At 34.8% G+C, this 20,741-nt stretch overlaps 1 long non-coding RNA gene across 1 annotated transcript; it reads left to right on the plus strand.

Moving 5' to 3' along the window:
- Nucleotides 1-3,834: 3,834 nt before the first annotated feature.
- On the plus strand, nt 3,835-18,836 carry LOC148945153 (uncharacterized). Its single transcript, XR_016142683.1, has 3 exons — nt 3,835-4,007; nt 10,354-10,518; nt 18,622-18,836. It is a non-coding gene; the product is annotated as an uncharacterized LOC148945153 (long non-coding RNA).
- The last annotated feature ends 1,905 nt before the right edge of the window (nt 18,837-20,741 follow it).

A 20,741-nucleotide genomic window follows, 5' to 3' on the forward strand; every position in this document is an offset into this window, starting at 1 on the left:
TGTCCCAATCCTTTAATAATGGCTGCAGAAACATAAGGGCCGTTGAATGGGAATACAAGGTTTTTTTTAAGCATTAAAAAACTATAGCTTTAACAAGCGAGGGGTTGAGGAGGGGACAGTCCTTCTTATATACGGAATAGTTTCTATTCTTTTTAAGTTTCGTTCGAGTATTCGTGTAATAACAGCTTCGCACGGAGTAATTTAACAGCAAGGTAATAAGAAAACAAATTAAATTTGAAAAACTCGGGCTGGAATACTTCTCAAGGCATTAATCCTTACCTTGCAGAAGGATTTTCAACCCCCCTCCCCCCCTTGTTCCTATTTTAAATATTTTAAGGTTGAAGATTGTAACTCTCCTCAGGAAGATTTGTCTTTTCCTCGCTCATCACTCATTGTCTGTTCTAATATAATTTTCATTATCTACTTTAAATAGTGAGAAGGTCGCACCGTGTTTTTTTTTGTATGATTGTCTACTTTCAATTAAAAGCTGGTTAAATTAGGGGTCAAAGATAAAAATAATTAATAAATAATAAAAAAAACACGTGAGGAAAGTATTTCGCTGTAGTTCTTCATCTTGCTTTATTTTTTTCTGTTTGCTTTTCTTTTCGCTTTTCAGAAAAGAAAGATTTGATTTAGTTTTTAAAGATGAAATATTGCTTACGTACAGTTCTGCGTCAGTTGTTTGTGTTTTTTTGGAGTTGCCACTTAGTGTATAATTGGTTACCTAGGAAATACAATTATTGTTTATAACCTCAAAAAGCTAGAGAAAAATAAACGTAGTGATTCTATAATTACGTTTAACGGGACAGCGAGGGTCACATAAGTCAAAAACAATTTCGTTATATTCTGACCAATAGTTCGATGTATTGAAAAAGTCTGTAGAGCTGAAAAAGAGGCGGAAAACCTTCAAATTGTAAAAGGAATTTCATCTTCAATAATGCAAGATGTTATTTTCTATATGTTTCTTTTGTACGACTTAAGGTTTAAATTAAATTTGCAAGTTTTAGTTGTTTTTTCTGTAGTCCTCGAGTCTTAAGGTTTCAATGTAGAATATTTTTTATGTATAATTGCTAAATTTTGTTATGATCAGTACTAATATATAGGTCAGTACTTGTTGACAATCTTTGAAAAGGGAATATTTCCCTACTCTTTAGGGCAAGTTTAGAACTCTCTCTAATAAAAATTAGTGATAATATCACAATTTCGACTCAGTGAATGAACAGATCCGAAGCTAATGATAGTATTAATAAGATAACAAGATACAAATATCTTGTTATTATGGTGCTACGAAGCTAATAAAGTGCTTCTATAAAATATTTTGGTTTGTCATTAAGGGCATTAAAATCCTATCTCCTCCTCGGAGCTTATTTTTGTCATCATTTTAGCATTAATATTATAATGAGATATAAACGTACTTCTCCAAATTAAAATCCCTAAATAATATTGCACTCTAAGACACTGATATCGTTGAATTAAGTTTTTTTTAGTACCCTCAACAGTTTTATTTTTTTTGCACAATTTTCCTGAAAGAAAAAAGACACAAATTTTATTATTATTTTAATTATTGTTATTGCATATAGAATACAAGTTGAACTGATATACAGTAAGTATATACCTCCATGGAACTGTTAGATTTTTCGTCGTTTTTACAAATGACATGTATAAGACTTGACAAGAAAGACTTAGCTTGTATACGTTTTAAATAATGCTAATCTGTTTAATGCTAATTCAACAAGTCTTTAAAATGCTAATCTTTAGTTTCATGAAATCGTTGTTTAATTTATTTTGTCTTATTTTTCACTACCTTCAGTAGAATATTTTTGAAATTTAAGCTTCTCAGTTTAGGCATTGTCGCAGGTACTCTGGGTTCACCTGGCCATGAGCCAAGCTCTGAAAAATCCAGATATAAATTTTCTTGCATGAGTCTGCTTCAAATGTTATCAGCATGATACCTTTTTGCTAAAACGTTGGTGGTTGGAGGGACAGCAGGCATTGAAGAGTCTTCCACCCTATTTTGATTTATCAATCAGAACAATTGAAGATCCATGGGTTTTTCCAATTCAAACTAGGTGAAAAAATCCCACCTTTCTGTTAAAAGCTGGGAGGAGACGGATAGGGAAAGTTATGTAAGGGGTGATTTTGGAAAATAGATAAAACTATACAAGCCCTTTTTCTAAAGGCATTGTTAAAGAAAAGCTAAACTCTAGTATAAAGAGTGGGGTCCTCCTGGTATTGAATAAAACCTCTAATATGATATCAAAAACTGAAAGAAATTGAAATCAACCTTAATGCTTAAAAACAAGAGAAATTATTTTTTATATGGGGTGTCGCTTCCCCCTCCTTTTATCACCATTCCATGTTGAAGTTTCAATTTTATTTTGAATCTTTAAGAATGAATGTTCAAACACGAGACTAATGTCATGAATCGTTGGATTTTTGTTCATAGTGCCTGGAGAATGAAAGAATCTTTTATTTGCATTTGTTTTAAATAATAAAATTTCCAGTTAAAAAATTTTCAATGTATTCATCAAATAAAGCACGCGTATTTACCAACTTTCTGTATTTGTTGTGCTCTATGCTTTCAGCAAAGCACTATTCAAACTTCAGAGTAAAGAACGGGATGGATAGTAATGGGGGGGGGGGTGGCAGTCTCCCTCATATACAGAATATTTAGTTATGTGACGAAAGGAAACAACTATTCATGTTCGGTAAAATGGCAAGTAGTCGATGTCGCTACTGGGGTCTCATGGTGCACATAGGTGAAGGCTGACTGCCTCATGACGTGTGGTGCTGTGTCCCTCTTTGTATCAGAGGGTGCGGACAGCAAAACGTGAAGCTAGGCTGATGTCTTGAGAAAGATTCTATGCTGCTCAGATCGTGAGTGGAAGATCTTTGGTCTGCAGCCCTGGAGAGGACATCGGAGAGACATGTGGAGAGACATCGATTGCGCCCTATGCACCAGCCGGTGTGGGAAAACCTAACTAAATAACTAACTCTTATATTTGTTTAAGTTTTGATGTCACTTTTTACTTCCATTTTGAATAAAGTTATTTTCTTTACAATGTTACGGAGCCAAGATTGTGCCCTTATACTTGCTAGTAACGGAGCTGAGCTTCAAACCAGATAACGTTGGAACTATTTCTCAAAAGTTTTTTATTCTTTAATACAGCACAAGGTGCTAAGTTTAAAACTTGGGGAGAGGGGTCCAAATTTTTGGCTGGTGGAGTAACTAGGGATGACAGAAACAAAAAAAAACTAAGTCTGAACGGAAATAACAATGGGTTGTCACATGCTGTGCTTTTTCGGTTAGTTGAATTCACTGAAGTAACTACTGAAATTAATAGGTTTTTTTACTTATATGTTTATTGCCTATTTCTATTTTGATTTTGTTTTTTTTTAATTTCTTGAAATACTATTTAATTAAGATAAGATTTATTTCAAAGTAGCTTTCAAAGCAAATAGTCTGCAACAAAAAGCTATGAAAGGATCAACGGTTGTGCTTAATCCAGGGTTGCCAGCTCTGGCTTGTTACCGAGAAATCTTGGGCTCAACTCCCACGTCAGCAGTGATTTTTGAAGCAATTGTCTTTAATTGCTGTGGCTTCGACAAGTACAAATGTTAAATCAGCCCTTCATAGTGTAAAAGGAAAACACCCGAAGAACCAAAACAAAATTGTACAAAAGCAGCAAACGATAAAAACTGTACATTTATCACAACCAACTGAAATAAACATATTTTAAGGATATAATGGTTAAAAGACACTTATAAAAACAATACATCGAATAAATATTTATGGCTGGAAACTCCCACTTATATTTTGTTGTTGTTTTTCATTTAATTTCTATATGTATTAAGCATTTTCTAGGCTTTACTTGCAAGGTACGCGGACAATAATTGACAACCTTGATGACGGAATTAGTGTTGTGCCAATTGTAACCAGGTACGAAGGGTTTTGGGACTGTTGGAGGTCTATTATAGCTGAAGAAGGACGCCTGGGTCTGTATAAAGTAAGGACCTCTTGTGTAATCAAATTTGGGCTTTGTAGGGTAGGCTTTTATGAATTCAGGTTTTATAGAAGCAGAAGAATTAAGATAATAAAACTGCAACAAGAATGGGAAAAACCAAAAAAAAAAAAATGTTAATATAAAAAAGCCTGAATGAGTAGAAACTATAATTAGTCACACGTAAGTTTCTTCTGTCTTTCCTTTTTTTACTTTTGCTGTATAACGTTATTCATCTCTTTGTGTTATTTTCTTGTATGTTTTATCTGTTCAGTCTAGTTTTCTTGCTTTTTTTTTTTTTTTTTTTTTTTTTTTTTTTTTTTTTTTTTTGAAAAACGCTTCTGGACATCAAACTGAAATATTCGGGCTTTTACTAGTAAAATATATTTGCAATATTTTTTACTATGTGAATTAAAAGTTTTACCCATTATTACGTATTTTTATATCATTTTAATCATAAATGGTAAGGCAGTAAATTATTTAGTAAGAAAGTACAAATCATTTTATGAAAACTAAATAATTGACAGATTTAATAATCAAAATTCTTTGCTATATTTATTATATTCATATTTTTTTATATCCAAAAGTTTTTTTTTCTCTCTCTCTTTCTTCCTTTTCTCGTCTCCTGAAAAATGTCTTTTAGTTGGATCGCTTAAAAAAAACTGTGTGATGTTTTATTAGTTCTCTTCGGTTGTTTTTCAGTAAAATATTAAAAGTAAAACAGAATAAAAATAAAAAAGGATAATATTTAAAAAAAGAAAAAGTAGGTTTTATTGTTCCTGTGTTCCAATTTTATCAATCCTACTCATAATGACATTTTGCTATTGCTAAGATTCAGTTCATGCTAATTTTTGGAATCAGTTGAATTCAAATAGTCAAACGGGAACGTGTTTTTTCGGAGGATGGCGTTTCAGAATTGGGAAGAATGCGTAGGCTTAGTAAAATTGGTAAATGGTTTGGAAAATGTAAAAAATTAAAAGAAGAAGAATCGAAAAATATGTAGAATGTGGGCACATAGACAGGGAGTAAGGCTCATGAAGAATAAGGAAGCTGCTAAGTCTTGTTTGGGCTGGGATGGTATTAATAATAGAATGCTAATCGCTCATTTTATAACTAAAAAGTTCAGGGTATCAGTTATAGTAGTATACGCCCCTGTAGAAACGACTGACGGAGATACTACTGACCCGGATGAATTTCACTTACAGTTACAGGAGCAAATAGACGGGGTCTTAGGTATAAATATGGTGTTTTATTAGGAGATTTTACGCCCAGATCGGTAGAAATAGGGATAGTTGGTATTCTAGCCTAAGTAAATCTGGAGTAGGAAAAGAAAACAGTAATGGCTACAGACTCTTGTAATTCTGTAGGTATACCAATCAGGTTATAACCAATGCGGTGTTTGGTCATAAAATGGCCCATAAGTTAACACGGTATTCACGTGACGGTAAAACAGAAAACCTTATTGATTATATTATTGTAAACCAATGACTGGCAGGATCAATACAATATACTAGGGTATATAGGAGTGTTGTTATTGATGTTAAAAGTAAAGATCACTATCTAGTAGTGTCTAGCGTTAATTTAAAGCTGAAATTTCCGAAGGGTAGCTACCTCCCGGGAAATTATGATGTTCATAGACTCCAGGATGGAAATTTGAGAAAAACTTTCAAGGAACAGTTGAATAATTAACTGGAGAATTTAAAATTTGACAATGTAGAAGATAGATGGAATAATTTTATGCAAACAATTGGTGAAGTTGCTGATTGTGTCTTAGGGAAGAAAGTTAGGACTGCAGCTAGGAATATTAGTGAATAAGCTTTATGTTTAATAGAGAGGAGAAGGGGCTTGTACAAGAATTATCTGAGTGATAGATCATATGAAATTAAAAGGGATGTAATGAAAATCGAGAAAACATTAAAATATGAACTAAACAGGTGTGAAGTAGAGGCCATGGATAAAATTGCCGAGGATCTGGAAGATGCAGCTAGACGGCATAATAGTAAAATATTGTACTGGCATGTTAATAAATTGAGAGGGAATTGTCAATCCGGACAGTACTAAAAGGATTAAAGAATTATAAGGCTCCAGGTCCTGATAGTTTGGTAAATGAGTTTCTTAAATATGGTGGCTCTGAAGTTAGAAACAAGTTACCGAAGATTATGAATATGATTTTAAAAAAGGGGAGGTACCTAGTGATTTTAGAAAAAAAAACTTAATTAAACCACTGTATAAGAAAAATGATAAGAGTGAGTGTGGTAACTATCGAAGCATTAGTCTGGTCTCTTTAGGCAGCAAATCTTAGTAATACGATACTTTTTAGACTGAGAGATCAAATAATATTAACATTTTGATTACTAAATATCAGTATATGTATATTAAACTGACAATGCACATTCATTTGTATTTTTTTTAGTAAAGTGCAAATTATGTTTTGGCCTTGGGAATGCAAAGGGGTTTTGAGCCCTACTCGTGTTAATTTCTGCTCGTTTTGAGTTTGACTTGGTTACTTATTGTAATTTCTGTTCGTTTTGGGTTTCATTTATTTATCGATGCTGATTTGTGGTAGTTTTAAGCTGGGAAGATTATTTGGTTTTATTTTTGTTCATTTTTATTTAATGGAGCTCTTTACTTTTATTTTAAAAACTTGTTTTCTTAAAAAGTTGTTTAAATTATTTTATGTTTCTTTTATATTGACGTAGTCTTTGTAGGGAAAAAGAACATGATACTTTAAATCTTTTCGTTTTTTTTAAGAATTTATAGTCTGGCCTGCTATTTGTGTGCTGGAGAAAAATTTTCAGCAATTTTTAACAACATACACCCTTTTAAAAATCTGGACACAAATAGTATTTAATTTAGTTTCATACCTCCTATAGCTGCCCTGAACTAGAAACCCCTGAAATTGATACCATTAGGAAAAAAATCTATTTACTTTCTTTGATAGCTTGGATACATTTACGGTATTTTGATTTGGTAAAATTTTAAGAGCATAAGCAGCCCCGAAAGTTTGAACATAATACCCTCTGTCGTTCTTGGGATACTGCTGAGATGCCTTATTGGGAATTAGCATTTACATAGTGCATTTTGATTTAATCTTAAGGCAAAATTTAGTTTTTAAACAACGGCAAATGGGAGGGTGGGCGTGGGAGGGGGATTAGTTTCCCTCCAATCACTTTCGACTATTAAAAAGGGCATCAGCCCTTACTATTTTCAATTGAATGAGCCTTTTTCGAAGTTCCTACGATAAGTCCTTCGATACGAAGTCCCCTGGTCTAAACAACAACAAAAAATAATACATTATACCCATGTCGATCTTTACTATAAAAATGTCAAGCCTTTCAGTAACTGTCGACTGTTAAAAAGAGCACAAGACCTTTCGATTTCCCATCACAGTAGCCTTTCTTGATACTCTACAAAAACATTTTCTTTCTTCACCTTATATACTCGCTGGACAGAAAATACAATCGTTGTTCTAAAGGCTGTGAGGGTAGTTGTCATCATCTAAGATCTAATTTCCAGAACTTTCAACTAAGTTAAACAAAATCGCTATCTCAAAATTTTGATTGGATGTGTTTGGAAAAATGGTGGGCGTGCGAGGAGCGTTATTCGCTCTCCAATAACTTTAAACTATTAAAAATGGCACTAGCCCTTTTAATTTCCAGTCAAAAGAGCCCCTTTGAAGTTTCTACGACAACACTTTCTATAAAAACCTTATATGCCCCCAGGGTATAACTTACAACCCTTGCCCTGAGAGCTAGGGGGTGGTGTCATCCTCAAAGACCTAACTTCCAGAACTTTCTGCAACGTTGAACAAAATGGCTATCTAAAAATTTTGATCGGATGTGTTTGGGGGAACGGTGGGCGTGAGAGGGGGGTTAGTTACCCTCAAATAATTTCCGATTACTAAAAAGGGCACTAGCCCTCTCAATTTCCAATTGAATGAGCCCCCTTTGAAGTTTTTACGACAACGCTATCCATCAAAACCTTATATACCCCCAGGGCATAACTTACAACCTTTGCCCTGGGGGCTCTGGGGGGTTTGTCATTCTTAAATACATAATTTCTAGAACTTTCAACTACGTTGAATAAAATGGCTAATCTCTAAGCCGTGATTGAATGTGTTTGGGGAAATGATGGGCGTGAGATGGGGGTTAATTACTCTCCGCTCACTTTCGACTATTAAAAAGGGCAATTTCAATTTCCAATCAAATGAGCCCTTTTTGAAATTTTTACAACAACTTTCTATATAAACTTACAACCCTTGCACTGAGTGCTCTGATAGGGTTATCATCCTAAAAGACCTAATTTCCAGAACTTTCGACTACGTTGAACAAAATGAATATCTCAAAATTTTGATTGGATATTTTTGAGGAAATGGTGGGTGTGACAGGGGGGTTTGTTGCCCTTCAATCACTTTCGACTATTAAAAAGGGCACTAGGCCTGTCAATTTCCAATTGAATGAGCCCTTTTTGAAGTTTCTACAACAGCGCTTTCTATAAGACCCTATATGTCCCCAAGGCATAACTCACAACCCTTGCCCTGAAGGCTGTGGGGGAGTGTCCTCCTCAAAAACATAATTTCTATTTGGAAATGCCTCAGGGCATAACTTAAAACTCTTGCCCCGAGGGTTGTGGGGGAGTGTCCTCCTCAAAAACATATTTTCTATCTGGGAATCAACTACGCTGAACAAAATGGCTATCTAAAAATTTTGATTGGATGTGTTTGGGGGAATGATGGACGTTGAAGGGGTGTTGGTTGCCCTTCCAATCACTTTCGACTATTAAAAAGGGCACAAGCCATTCCAATTTCCAATTGAATGAGCCCTTTTTGAAGTTTCTACGACAACTTCTTCGATACAAAATGCCCTGCTCTAAAGGAAAAAAAATAATAAATAATACATTGTGCCACCATAGTTGGCACATAAGCTCTCAGGGCATAAATTAAAAACCTTGCCCAGGGTGGTGGGGGACTGTCTTCCTCAAAAACATGTTTTCTATCTGGAAATCAACTACACTGAACAAATTGACTATCTCAAAATTTTGATTGGATGTTTTTGGGGGAATGATGGGCGGGGGGGATAGTTGCTCTCCGATCATTTTCGACTATCCAAAAGGGCACTAGCCCTTTGAATATCCAATCGAATGAGCCTCTTCTAAAGTTTCTAGGAAAACACTTTCTATAAAAAACTGTATATGCCCCCAGGTCATAACTTACAACCCTTGCCCTGAAGGCTGTGGGGGAGAGTCCTCCTCAAAAACATAATTTCTATCTGGAAATCAAGTATGCTGAACAATATGGTTAGGCGAGGAAGGGGTGTTAGTTGCCTTACAATCACTTTCGACTATTAAAAAGGGCACAAGCCACTCCAATTTCCAGTTGAATGAGCCCTTTTTTAAGTTTCTACGACAACTTCTTCGATACGAATTGCACTGCTAAAAAGGAAAAAAATAATCAATAATACATTGTGCCAGTATTGTTCTATATGTCCTCAGGGCATAACTTAAAACCCTTGCTCTGAGGGTTTTGGGGGAGTGTCCTCCTCAAAAACATATTTTCTATCTGGAAATCAATTACGCTGAACAAGATGGCTATTTTGATTGGATGTGTTGGGGGGAATGATGGGCGTGGGCGGGTTAGTTACTCTCCAATCACTTTCGACTATTAAATAGGGCACTAGCCGGTCCAATTTCCAATCGAATGAGACCTTTTCGAAGTTTCTACGACAACTCCTTCGATACAAAGTGCCCGGGTATGGAGGAAAAAAAAATGAACAAAACATAGTGCCCACATCGTTCTTTACTTAGGCAGCGCTATCGCGCTGCCTATGACAGTAAAACCTGGTGACTATTATCATCTAATAATGGGTAATGATAGTTTTTATTCATTTCTGCCTAGTTGATTTTAATTCAAAGTTGATTGAATTAAAATCAAAATAGTGGAAGTGAATAAAAACTTAAGAGCCAAAGTGTCAGGCGGGCGACCGAGTTTTAGGATTGACACATGATCGACAAGTCCCTTGGACTCGCAGGCGATCTTAAAGGTTAAGCAGAAGGCAGCCATTGTCTTTAGAAATTAAAAAGCTTTGTTTGTTTTATGTATTGTCTTTTTATTAAATTTTGTTTTTTATAAGACCTCGTCCTTGATTACTTCCGTCAAAAATAAATAATTTAGATTTTGAAAACAATTTGTTTCTATCACATCGAAAATACAGAATCCACGAGTAAAGCTTTACTCGTGACGATAATATATATATAAAGACAATTTATAGGCCTAATGTAGAAGTGTTAGAGAAATATATGACTTATATCTTGAATATATCACACAATTCTTTACGTTTCTTTTTTGCCTTTGTAGGGATTTGGGGCCCTTGTGTTGCAGTATGGAATCGAACTGATGTTTTTACGTGGCGTTCAATTTTTGTTGTGTGACGTGTACGGCTCAAGATTCTATAGTTCTACGGAGACAACAAGAGAACCGACAGTGGAGGTCTATCGTTCAGCCTCAGTGATACCTTCTATGGTTAGTTGAAAAATTAGTTGTATACAAACTTAATTAAATTTAAATAAAAAAAACAAGACGTTAAAATGACGAGGAAATTGTAGAGTAAACGCAAAATTAAGATCAAGACAAATACAAATATTCAATTGAGTTACTCCTGTAAGGTTCAGAAATTAGTTAAGATCAAATACCAAATTTATAAAACGAAGGAATGAGACTAAATAATTCAGTTACGAACATTCAGTTGATTTACTCCTGTAAGGTTCAGAACGTAACTAAGATCAAACGCTAAATTTGTAAAGCAAAGAAAAGAAACTAATTGGTTCAGTTACAAAATAGTCCTTTGAGACCTTCATATGTAATCTTTATCAATTTTTTTCTATATATATAACGAAAATAAAATAATAAAAAATGACATACCCGTCAAGTACAATCACTGTGTCATCATTCAAGATTAACCTGGAGGGTCCAAACCAGACACCTATGGGGTCTTCTCGTCTTCCAGACCCCATTACTCTTCGCAGAAGTCGCGTTTTTTTTTTTTTTAGAGATATATCCTCCCTCACAGCAAGTTAATTTTTGTAGAGGTCACCAAGGCTACCTTGCAACAGGTAAGCCTAAGATGATAAAAGTTAGTATAAAAAAAAAAAAAATGCCAGAATAGGATATTTTAAAATACCAAGGACATCAGAATACAAATATTTTTTTCCTTTTGGTCTTTTCTTGAAATACCAAACAAAAAAGTGAAGCCTATTAGTCAAAGTTGAGTACGCTTTTAGTTTGTAAAAATACAAACATTAGCAATCTGATGACTCCCAAAGATAGCTACTTCTTCAAAGGAAAGCTACACTTTCTTCAGGATTTGGTGCCATCTGTTAGTTTTCTGCTAATTTTTCTGCCACGTTTCTTTTCTTTTCTTTTTTTGGCTCTCACTATTACCAAAAACTAATTAATTAACAACGGAAATCTTTTTCAATAGAAATGTAATTCTCAAATTTTCTAGATCTTTACATATATATGTATATATATATATATATATATATATATATATATATATATATATATATATATATATATATATATATATATATATATATATTGTATATATCTGTGACTGTATAATTTTCACTTAACCAAGTTAAACAATCATATTTCATTTATACTGTGTTCAGTGCTATAAATTCTATGAACAATTAGGTATATAAGGTGCTTAACAATATAAGATCTAGATTGGCAAAGATATTTAAAAAAGAAAATGCTAAATTCTGTATTATAATCAAGCTGTAATTGACTCCTGTTAGAGCTCCTTTTCCGCTTTGCTATTAATATTGCAAAACTTTCATTAAGATTTCATATTCTACAAAAATTCAAAGAATATTCTTCTATATATAGATAGATAGATATTTTATTTTAGCCCACCAATAATACAAAAATATGGCGGAACAGCACGCAAAATGCTACTTCAAGAACTAACGATTAGACTATACACTATATACATTCATAGCTCGTAGATAACGTGCAACGGCAGGAAATTGTATAGGTGCTCAAGCGCACCATTTCTAGCATGACTTTCCAGCTCTGCCAGAACTTCACAGGGGTCTTAAATTCGATACTTCTTCAAGAGAAGTGACCTTTAGTCGCTCTGTTCCTGTAAACCATTCCCATAGGGGGGACAGGTAAAGAACATGTGGCAAAGCCACTGTTCTATGTAGCCTCTCTAATATTTGCCGATTGTAAGAGTTCTTCAGCGGGGCAAGTTTGCCATAACTCACTTGCAGGTTTGACCAAGGATGTCAAGACAAAGAGTTCTCGTTGTTTTCTTGTCTCACCATATCACGAAATCAAAAGAAAGTGACTCTTTTCCAAATATTTAAGTTAAGGAGACTGTGCAACAGAAGCACCTTATAGTTGGTGCTACTATTGCTACAGTTGGAATCAGTGCTACAGTTGGATATAGTTGGTGCTAACGAATCCAATTTCATCGGGTTGAAAACCAGGAATTCGGTTTTCTGGCCATTGACTTGTAGACCAATAGCGCTATAACCAGACACAAGTTTATCTAAATTATCCTACAATACACTTAAAGAAAAACTCAACATAAGTGAATCATCGGGACAGGGATCGGAGGGGTCACAAGAGTTAGAAACGATGGCACTATCTACACACAACTGAAAAATTAGTCGCAGATGCTGAAACAAAAGCGGGGAACCATGATTACACCCAACACCATCAAGACCGTGAGCTTTTTTACCCTTCAACCGGCGAACCGCCCCCAAAACACCATTCTCAGAAACCACAAAATAATTTCACTTCTTCAAAAGCTTCATCATATTTCATCATATTGCTTTTCTAAAGGAATATTATTTGACCCACAAACCTTCGAATAATGTTTTAACCATTGATCCTGAGGTATCGTGGCAGAAGGCGTTGGCTGAACTTAACTACTTTTGAATTTTTTCCACATATTCTGCGGGTCACGGAGAGCCTCTTCTGAAGCAGTTTCTGCTTCTTTCACTTTCAGCTCATCCAAAAATGCTTTATATTCTCTTTTTGTTTTACGAAAGAGATTAAAGACCGTGCCAGACCTAGACCTGCCCAATACGTGCCACAAGAAGTACCACATCTTCGACCTTCTTTTAGCTTGATTCACGTACGGATAGTCACTCCATCCCCTTTTCCTTGTACCTTTCTTAATACCTGCACTAAGAACTGAGGCATATTCAGCATCTTTTAGCGCGTGAGTGATTTCAGCACAGTATGTACTGAGTGTGATTTTGTCATCACACCCACGGACAATAAGCTGAAAAGGGATTTTGTTTTTTTGCCCAGGATTTCGTCACACGTCGACTGGTATAAACTGAGATTATTCTTTTTCTACTTGCATCTTAGTATGTGAGCTGGACTTTTTGATTTCACTGCGTGACTACCAGGAACACTAAACTTGAGACCAAGATGATTTTTGATGTATGCTCTGAATTCACAAGTATAGGTAAGGGAATAGTGATATTAGAAAAGACGTGATCAATATTTCTTGTTCTTTCTGAATTGTGAATGAACGAAAGTTTTAATCTTTAATATATGGAGAACAATCACTCGGGATACATGAAATAAGAACGTCTTGTAACTTTCCTTTCGAAAAGCGGTCACACTGGAGCAGTCTTCCAAGTCGACCAAAAGCCTTGGCATGCCGTTTTTCCCTATGGACCATATTCATATTAGCTGGTAGGTAGATATTGACTGGCGTGAAAGCACTGGGGCCAGGGAACTCAACCGCTATATAGAACTCGCACGATTCCATTTTACGACAGTCTATATTCTCGTTAATGAATATCGCAAGTCCGCCACTAGGGCGGCCCCTGGCACTGGAGCGCTTAGCCTCATGAATGTGCTTGGATTTATTAGGAGCCAACTGAAAGAGCCCAAATTTATCGGTGATTAACAAGTGTTCTTGGACGCAAACAACATTGTACACGAGGCACAAGTTTCTTATGTAATCCAGTTTAGCAGCATTATGGCCGTAAACATTGTGGTAAAATATAGACCGTTCATTCATTTTCTGGTCTGAGAATAAGCCTTTTGCATTGTTCGTCGGACTTCTGGGCACTATAGACGAAAGCTTGGGTGACTATTATTAGGCACCCATCATCAGCATTGTTGCATTATCAATTATGAAACGTAAGCCATATCCCCGGGGTCCTTTTTGCCATGTCAGTCTCTTATTTTTAGCCCAATATAAAGCAAGTTGAAAGAAGACGTAACTAGAAAAAAAACATACAGAATGTGTTACTTGCTTTAAGATTTTACTGGGTAACTCTTGATGGCTGTAATTGTACTTTTCTTGGAAACAAGCTTTATTTTTTATCTTATTAGTTTTTGTACTTTCAGATAATACTACCTGGTATATATTCTCTTTTTCATCTAATACAGTTCTTTATAATTTGAACATTATATGTAACGTACAAGGTTTCAGTAACCGAAATAAAAATGGGAAATTGCTAACTGGTTGACTCCGTTAAGCTGAAAAGAATGTAGTAATATCCCGAGAAAATAGTAGATTAAGAGCAGAAGAAACTGCATTGAAGCATGATTAAAATAGAAATTCTTGATTGGTCTAAATTGATCACCACATAGCCCCGACATGATTGGAAAATTCGTCCAGATTTGTACAATAATCAACCTCTTTTTCTATGAAATACTTGGTTTCATGGATTGTAAAGTTACAACCGCATGGTGTGCTATGTATTCTCGTTGGTTAGGACCCCATCTTGTGAGTGTTGCTTTCTGTCTACCTCCGAGGACATTTTTGCCTCTTGTTTTCTTTGATACATCTTCATCTTTGAAATTCGGTACATTACAAAACGTAAGAAATCCAGCATTGCAATAAGCGGTGACCTGAAGTTATTGTTGCTGCTTTTTTTCAAAAAGAATTCAGTTTCCCAGTGTCTCAAGAATAAAATACAGAAAGATATCAGAATAGACTGATATTTTTTGGTAGATGGATCATAAAAGCTGGAATCTACCGTTGTGTTGAGTAATGTGTACTCAAGATAACTCAAACAAAAGGTATCTTTCGACATCCGGTTGGCACTCGAACCATGGTAATTTGTGGCCCCATGTTGTCAGATTAAGGATAAATCCCGAACTTAAGTTAATGGTAACCAATAGTAGATTTTAGTAAGAGAATGGAACGTCCCATTGGACCACCACTCTCCTCGAGAGCATAAAATATTCTTACGATTTTAAGATCTTTCTGTCTTTGCTCTTGTGGAAAAAAAGAAAAATTATGTTTCATAATGAAATATAATAACGGTTGTGATGGCAAGATACAGCAAAAATTAAAAAGGATTTAGTAATGTTCTACTTTGCTATCGCATTTACCAGGTCCCAAGATAGCGATTATTTTATCAGCACTATCACTTAATTTTAAAAAATTCAATTAGGCCTTCAAACAATACTTAAATTGAAAAATTCATATCACTTAATCCCGTATTTCACAGAGTGTAGCTATACCTGTCGCATTTTTGAAATTATTTTTTTTCTAAGATCTTGAAAAGGCTGGAAAACTCTTATATGACGACGTTTCAAACACGGCAATCAAAATTAAAACTGAACAATTGGCATAATGTTTAAAAAATTTTGCACTCTAATCGGTATTTTGACAAAAACAGCTCCAGTATTCAGTCGGCTGAACATCTGAATCGTTAAGCAAACTATCTTCGGAATTAAGCAAAGCCAACCAACTTTTTCTTTCTCAGTTGCACTATCCCATGAAGGATGTCCAAGCTTTGGCCATCAATGTTTAGAAAGGCGTATCTTTAACCGATAACCTTTAGCTATCACGTGTCTTTTACAAGGTTTTCTGCGAACTGACTAGCCCTTCTCAATTTCTCAACATACCAATGTGAAATTTTATTACTCTACTGTCTATCTGCATCTTCTATGCCCTTTGCAATTCTGTCCATATCGTCCCCTTCACATCTTATTGTCTACTTTCCTTACTTACTTATTTTTTTATTTCAAATGTGCATTGACAAAGATCGGGTACTTGATTTGTTGTGTTCTGGTGCAATAGCGAATATGTAAAAAAAAAATTAAAAAATTCAGTTTTGCAGTAGTTACCGCCCCGTTACTGTATCTAGTGTCTTAACTATTATCCTGCAGAGTTTAATTCTGCCTGAATAGATCAGGAAGAGTGTGATAGGTTATAGATTGTTTAGTTTCCGTAATCACCTGAGTTTCACATTTGTTCATCGCCTATTAATGTTTTCTTTAAGAAAAAATTTATAAGTTAAGCATTCTATTCGTCTCTTTCTTTCTCCTTATCCCGCTTCTTTTGTTGTTGTATAGCGGTCATAAATTAACGTATCTTACAGGATCTACAAATCACAAACATCTTGTGCGAAATCCCTCTCTCTTCTACCTAGGATATTGGATCCTAAGATCTAGGATATTAATTTGAAAATTTCATAGGAAGTTAAGGGGGTGTAAAGCTTTTCAAAAGGCAGCATGTTTTTTTTTTCAGATACAAATAACGGTGTCTATGTAATATCACAGGAAAAGTTAAAGGGATAACTTTGGAACTTTCAGGGTATGTTGTTGGGAATGTTTAACTGAATAAAAAGATAATATGTACATCTAAGAAATTACTAAGTCTATCAAGTTGGAACTTCCAGGGCATGTTTGGGGGATGTTGAACTAAATCAGAAGAAACTATGAATCCAGGTTATCAAAAGGGCGTGTCTGCAATACCTTAGGAATGCCTGAGGGTATTAAGTTGAAACTTTTTGGGGATGTTGATCTGAATCGAAATACACTATTTGCATCCAGATGGTCAAAAGAACGTACCTGTAATATTTCAGGAGCCACTAAGAGTATTAAGTTAAGACTTTCAAGGCATATTGAGGGGAATTTTATACTAAAATAAAAGGCATTATGTGTATTCAACGTTTTCAAATGTGTTTATCTGCAGCGTCTCAGAGACCCCTAAGGGAATTAAGGTGAAATTTTCAAGATGTGTTGAGGGGGATGGTCGATTTCCTTTTTTCTGTATGCAGGGTTATAAAATGATAGTGCTCGGGATGGCTTCAAACCTATAAGCCCAAAGATCATACAGATTTTCAATTCATTTACTTGAATTATATACCACGTACCCATCCATACAAAGATCTATGGTACAACTGTTTGCAAAATGTCTTACAAGAAAAAAAGTTTTTCAAATAAAAGTAAAGAGTTACGTTAGACCTAAGAGGAGCGGAAATAAAGTCGAATTGTAATTCAAGTGTAAAACGAACAGAAATTACAATAAATAATCACTTTTCGTAACAATCACTCATTTTCTTTTTTATAACATTAATTAATACGAAATTGCAGAGACTTATCAGGAATGTATATGCATGTATATTAATCTGTTGATCTGCATTTCGTTACATCTTTTCAGTAATCTTGGCTAATCTGATGATGTATGACAAATAAAAACTCACTGCTCGAAATGAGAATTGATTTTAGTAAAGCGCAGATGATGTACTGGCCTGTATAAGGTAAAGGGAGCGTTACCCGTAATCCTGTTTGCTGTAGTTTCTGTTTGTTTTAAGCAAAACTTGATTAATTATTGTAAATTCTATTCGCTTTGGATTTAACTTATTTATTTATTGTAATTTTTGTTTGCATTACACTTGAATTGTGATTTGAATTCATTTTTGCACGTCTTAGATTTAATGTAGCTTTTTACTTTTCTGAGAAAAACTTCTTTTGTGGAAAAAGTTTACTTTTAATTAATTAATAGAAAAGAGCCCTATAAGGTGCATGTCTGTAATTAATTCCTGGTCCACTACCGTGATCGGTCGCTGTAATGAATTAGGACCAAAATATGAGAACATCTTGTATATTTTTTAACAAATCTCATTTTATCACACGGACGTACTTACGTTATTTTTGATTAAAAAAAAATCGTTGCTTTTAAACACAAAAAAAAAGTTATAATGAAACACGTCGGTATTTTGCGATCTTTTCGAGTACTCTGGCCAAGTGCGTCATTGTTGGCGCTTGGCCTCGCGTCCACTTAACAACGTCTCTGGATTCAGGCAAAACTGTGTTTAAGTCATATACTGATTATTTTAACCTACAAGAGAAGCAGACTAAGCAAACCAGGGAAATTAAAATCTCAGAATGATGAGTGTAAAATCCTCTGTCTTTACAGAATTGTTAGAGCCTTGTCATTGCTGTCACCGTTCTTATTAGATCCAGGTGACTGTTTACCGGCTCATGCATTGTAATGTTTTTTTTTTTATATATTTGCTTTATGTTTTACTCTATATTGTTTTATTTTTATTTTTAATTCTACTTTTATATTATTCATTTTATATTATATTATATTATTTTTATATTTATATGATCGTATATTATTTTTATGTTTATATGCTATTATGTATTATATATCAGTATCTACTGAGCTAATACATCTATCCCGGAACCGTCCATTTTATTTTGTATCTTTTTGCTACCATCCTTTTGCGAAATTTTTTTATATTGTTTATTAATCTTACTCTTGTTTTTACGTACATAAGAAATATTTAGATCGCATTTTTGAGGATAAACATCATTTTATTTTGTTTTTTCTATCGTCAGGAAGCGGTCCCAAGCACCTCTCTCAATCAGGAAAGACACACGTGGAAGAGTTCTTCGGTGGACTTCCCATTCACAACTAGTCAGAACACAATGGACTATGGAACAATTCCAGGATCTAGGCCGTCCACACTACCCTATCGTAATCGTCAAAACTTTCAGTTTTGAAATTATTGTTTGTTTTCGCCTCTATGTTGAGTAAAGTTGTCATGCAGTTATTCTGACTGATTTTTGGATTTTTCACCCTAGTCTCACGTAATAAATGATTCGTATTATTTTAAGTGGTAGGTAGTGTAAAAAAGTTCCTCGTATGCACATACATAAGGATGGCCGAATCCTTCATGAGCTGTGTGATTCCTCTGTTTTATGGCTCTGATTAATTTCCTCTCAATACCCTCATACCCTGGGTAGAAACAGTGGGAGTTTTGTTCCTTTTCTATATGTACGAAAATTCTATCTTTTGTTATACACAAGTACTACTAAATGCCTTTCTTTTGAAGCATTGTCTTACAAAATTGAAAATTGTGTTTAAAGATACAGCTTTAGTTTGAGGGGCATCAGCACTCATGTTGAGGACACACCCAGGGGCGTAATTTGCTATGGTGCAGAGGGAGTAACTGCCCCCTCCAGACCCAGTTTTTCCCTCCAGGCCTCATTTCGCCCCCCCCCCCACCAGTTGAAATTTAGTTTCTACAGAAAAATCTTGTCAAAACTAAGATAAGCCTGCATATTTCAAGTATCCAGAGAAATAAGTCAGTTTTCTTTAGTGTATCTTTGCCTTTATGGTAATATTTGGATCATTTTTCAGTTTTCACTGTTTCTTTAAATGAAACTAAAGAGTTATATAACAACATATATAAATTATTCTGTAAATGAAAAGGGCAGCTGAAAAAACGCTATTCGGGCTAAACTTTGATATTTTTCTTCAATAATATTGCAATGACTACTTTGAGCAAAGTTTGTATCCCAATCCTTCAAGAATGAAAGACATTATTAAGAGTGCATTTGCTTTAAATAATAAAATTGTCAGTTAAAATCTTTGATGGGCAATCCGTAAATGAATCATATTCAAGATGCAGGCGGACAAAGGAAGAATAAATCCTTAATGAGTGGGAAGGGGGGATACTACATTTATTCAGGACCTTAAGGAGGGAAATAGACGCATTAGCTCTATGGATAATGTTTTTAACATGGATATCCCACTTTCAATTAGAAGAAGTTTTGACGCTAAGTAATCTAAAAGATAGCATAGAAATTCCTGGAGAGATAAGGTTAACAAAATGGAGTACTGCTTTAAGGAAACATATTGGCATTATCGTTGATTTAGCGCGTTTCGACCATATATACAGCGATCGTAATCAGCAGTATTTCTTCTGATGACGGTCACTGTATATGTGGTCGATGCATCCAGACTTTTGCATCTGTTTTCACTGTATAATAAATGGACTTGTCGCCATTTGAACGTTTATTTGTTTGTCAGGAAATTCCTTAGCAAAACTGTTAATCGTAGCTGAAAAAAGGAGGGGACCTAGGAGAGAACCTTGGGGTACTCCATTTTGGACATGGAGGGGACTGGAATAATTATTCTGATATTTAACTTCCTCGGATCTATTTGATAAGAAGGAGTTGTTACTATCAAATTCTGTTGGACGATTGTATTATTAGAGCTGATGTTATCTATGTTTTATGTCAACCACTGTTTTGTGATCCCTAAAAGGCAAAATGAGAACTCTATCTCTTACTTCTCGCTGATTTTGGTGTGGGACCGACAAACCATTCATTTAGATGTCACGATGGCAATAATTTAGTGACCCATTATGATCCCCAATGTACGGGAAGATATTCTGCCTCTACCCTCCTTTCTCCTGTTTGATTTAGAAATGCTGGATTTTTCACAAGAAGGGCTAACTTATCAAAACTATCATTTTATATCAAAATAGTCAGTCTTTAATATGAGGGTAGCTGTCGCCTTTGTTTTTTATTTATTCCAAGTATTTTGCTCCAGCAGGTTATGGAAAAAAGATTTGTCCTTCCCATATCGATCTGAAGGACCTCTCAAATAAGATTTAAAAATTGGGGATGCAATTGTATATTCAAGGCTTTAAGCATACCCTTCGAAAAAT

This window comes from Artemia sp. Qi Xiang Cuo, chromosome 13, assembly GCF_049724085.1.
Source record: "Artemia sp. Qi Xiang Cuo chromosome 13, ASM4972408v1, whole genome shotgun sequence".
Lineage (NCBI taxonomy): Eukaryota > Metazoa > Arthropoda > Branchiopoda > Anostraca > Artemiidae > Artemia > Artemia sp. Qi Xiang Cuo.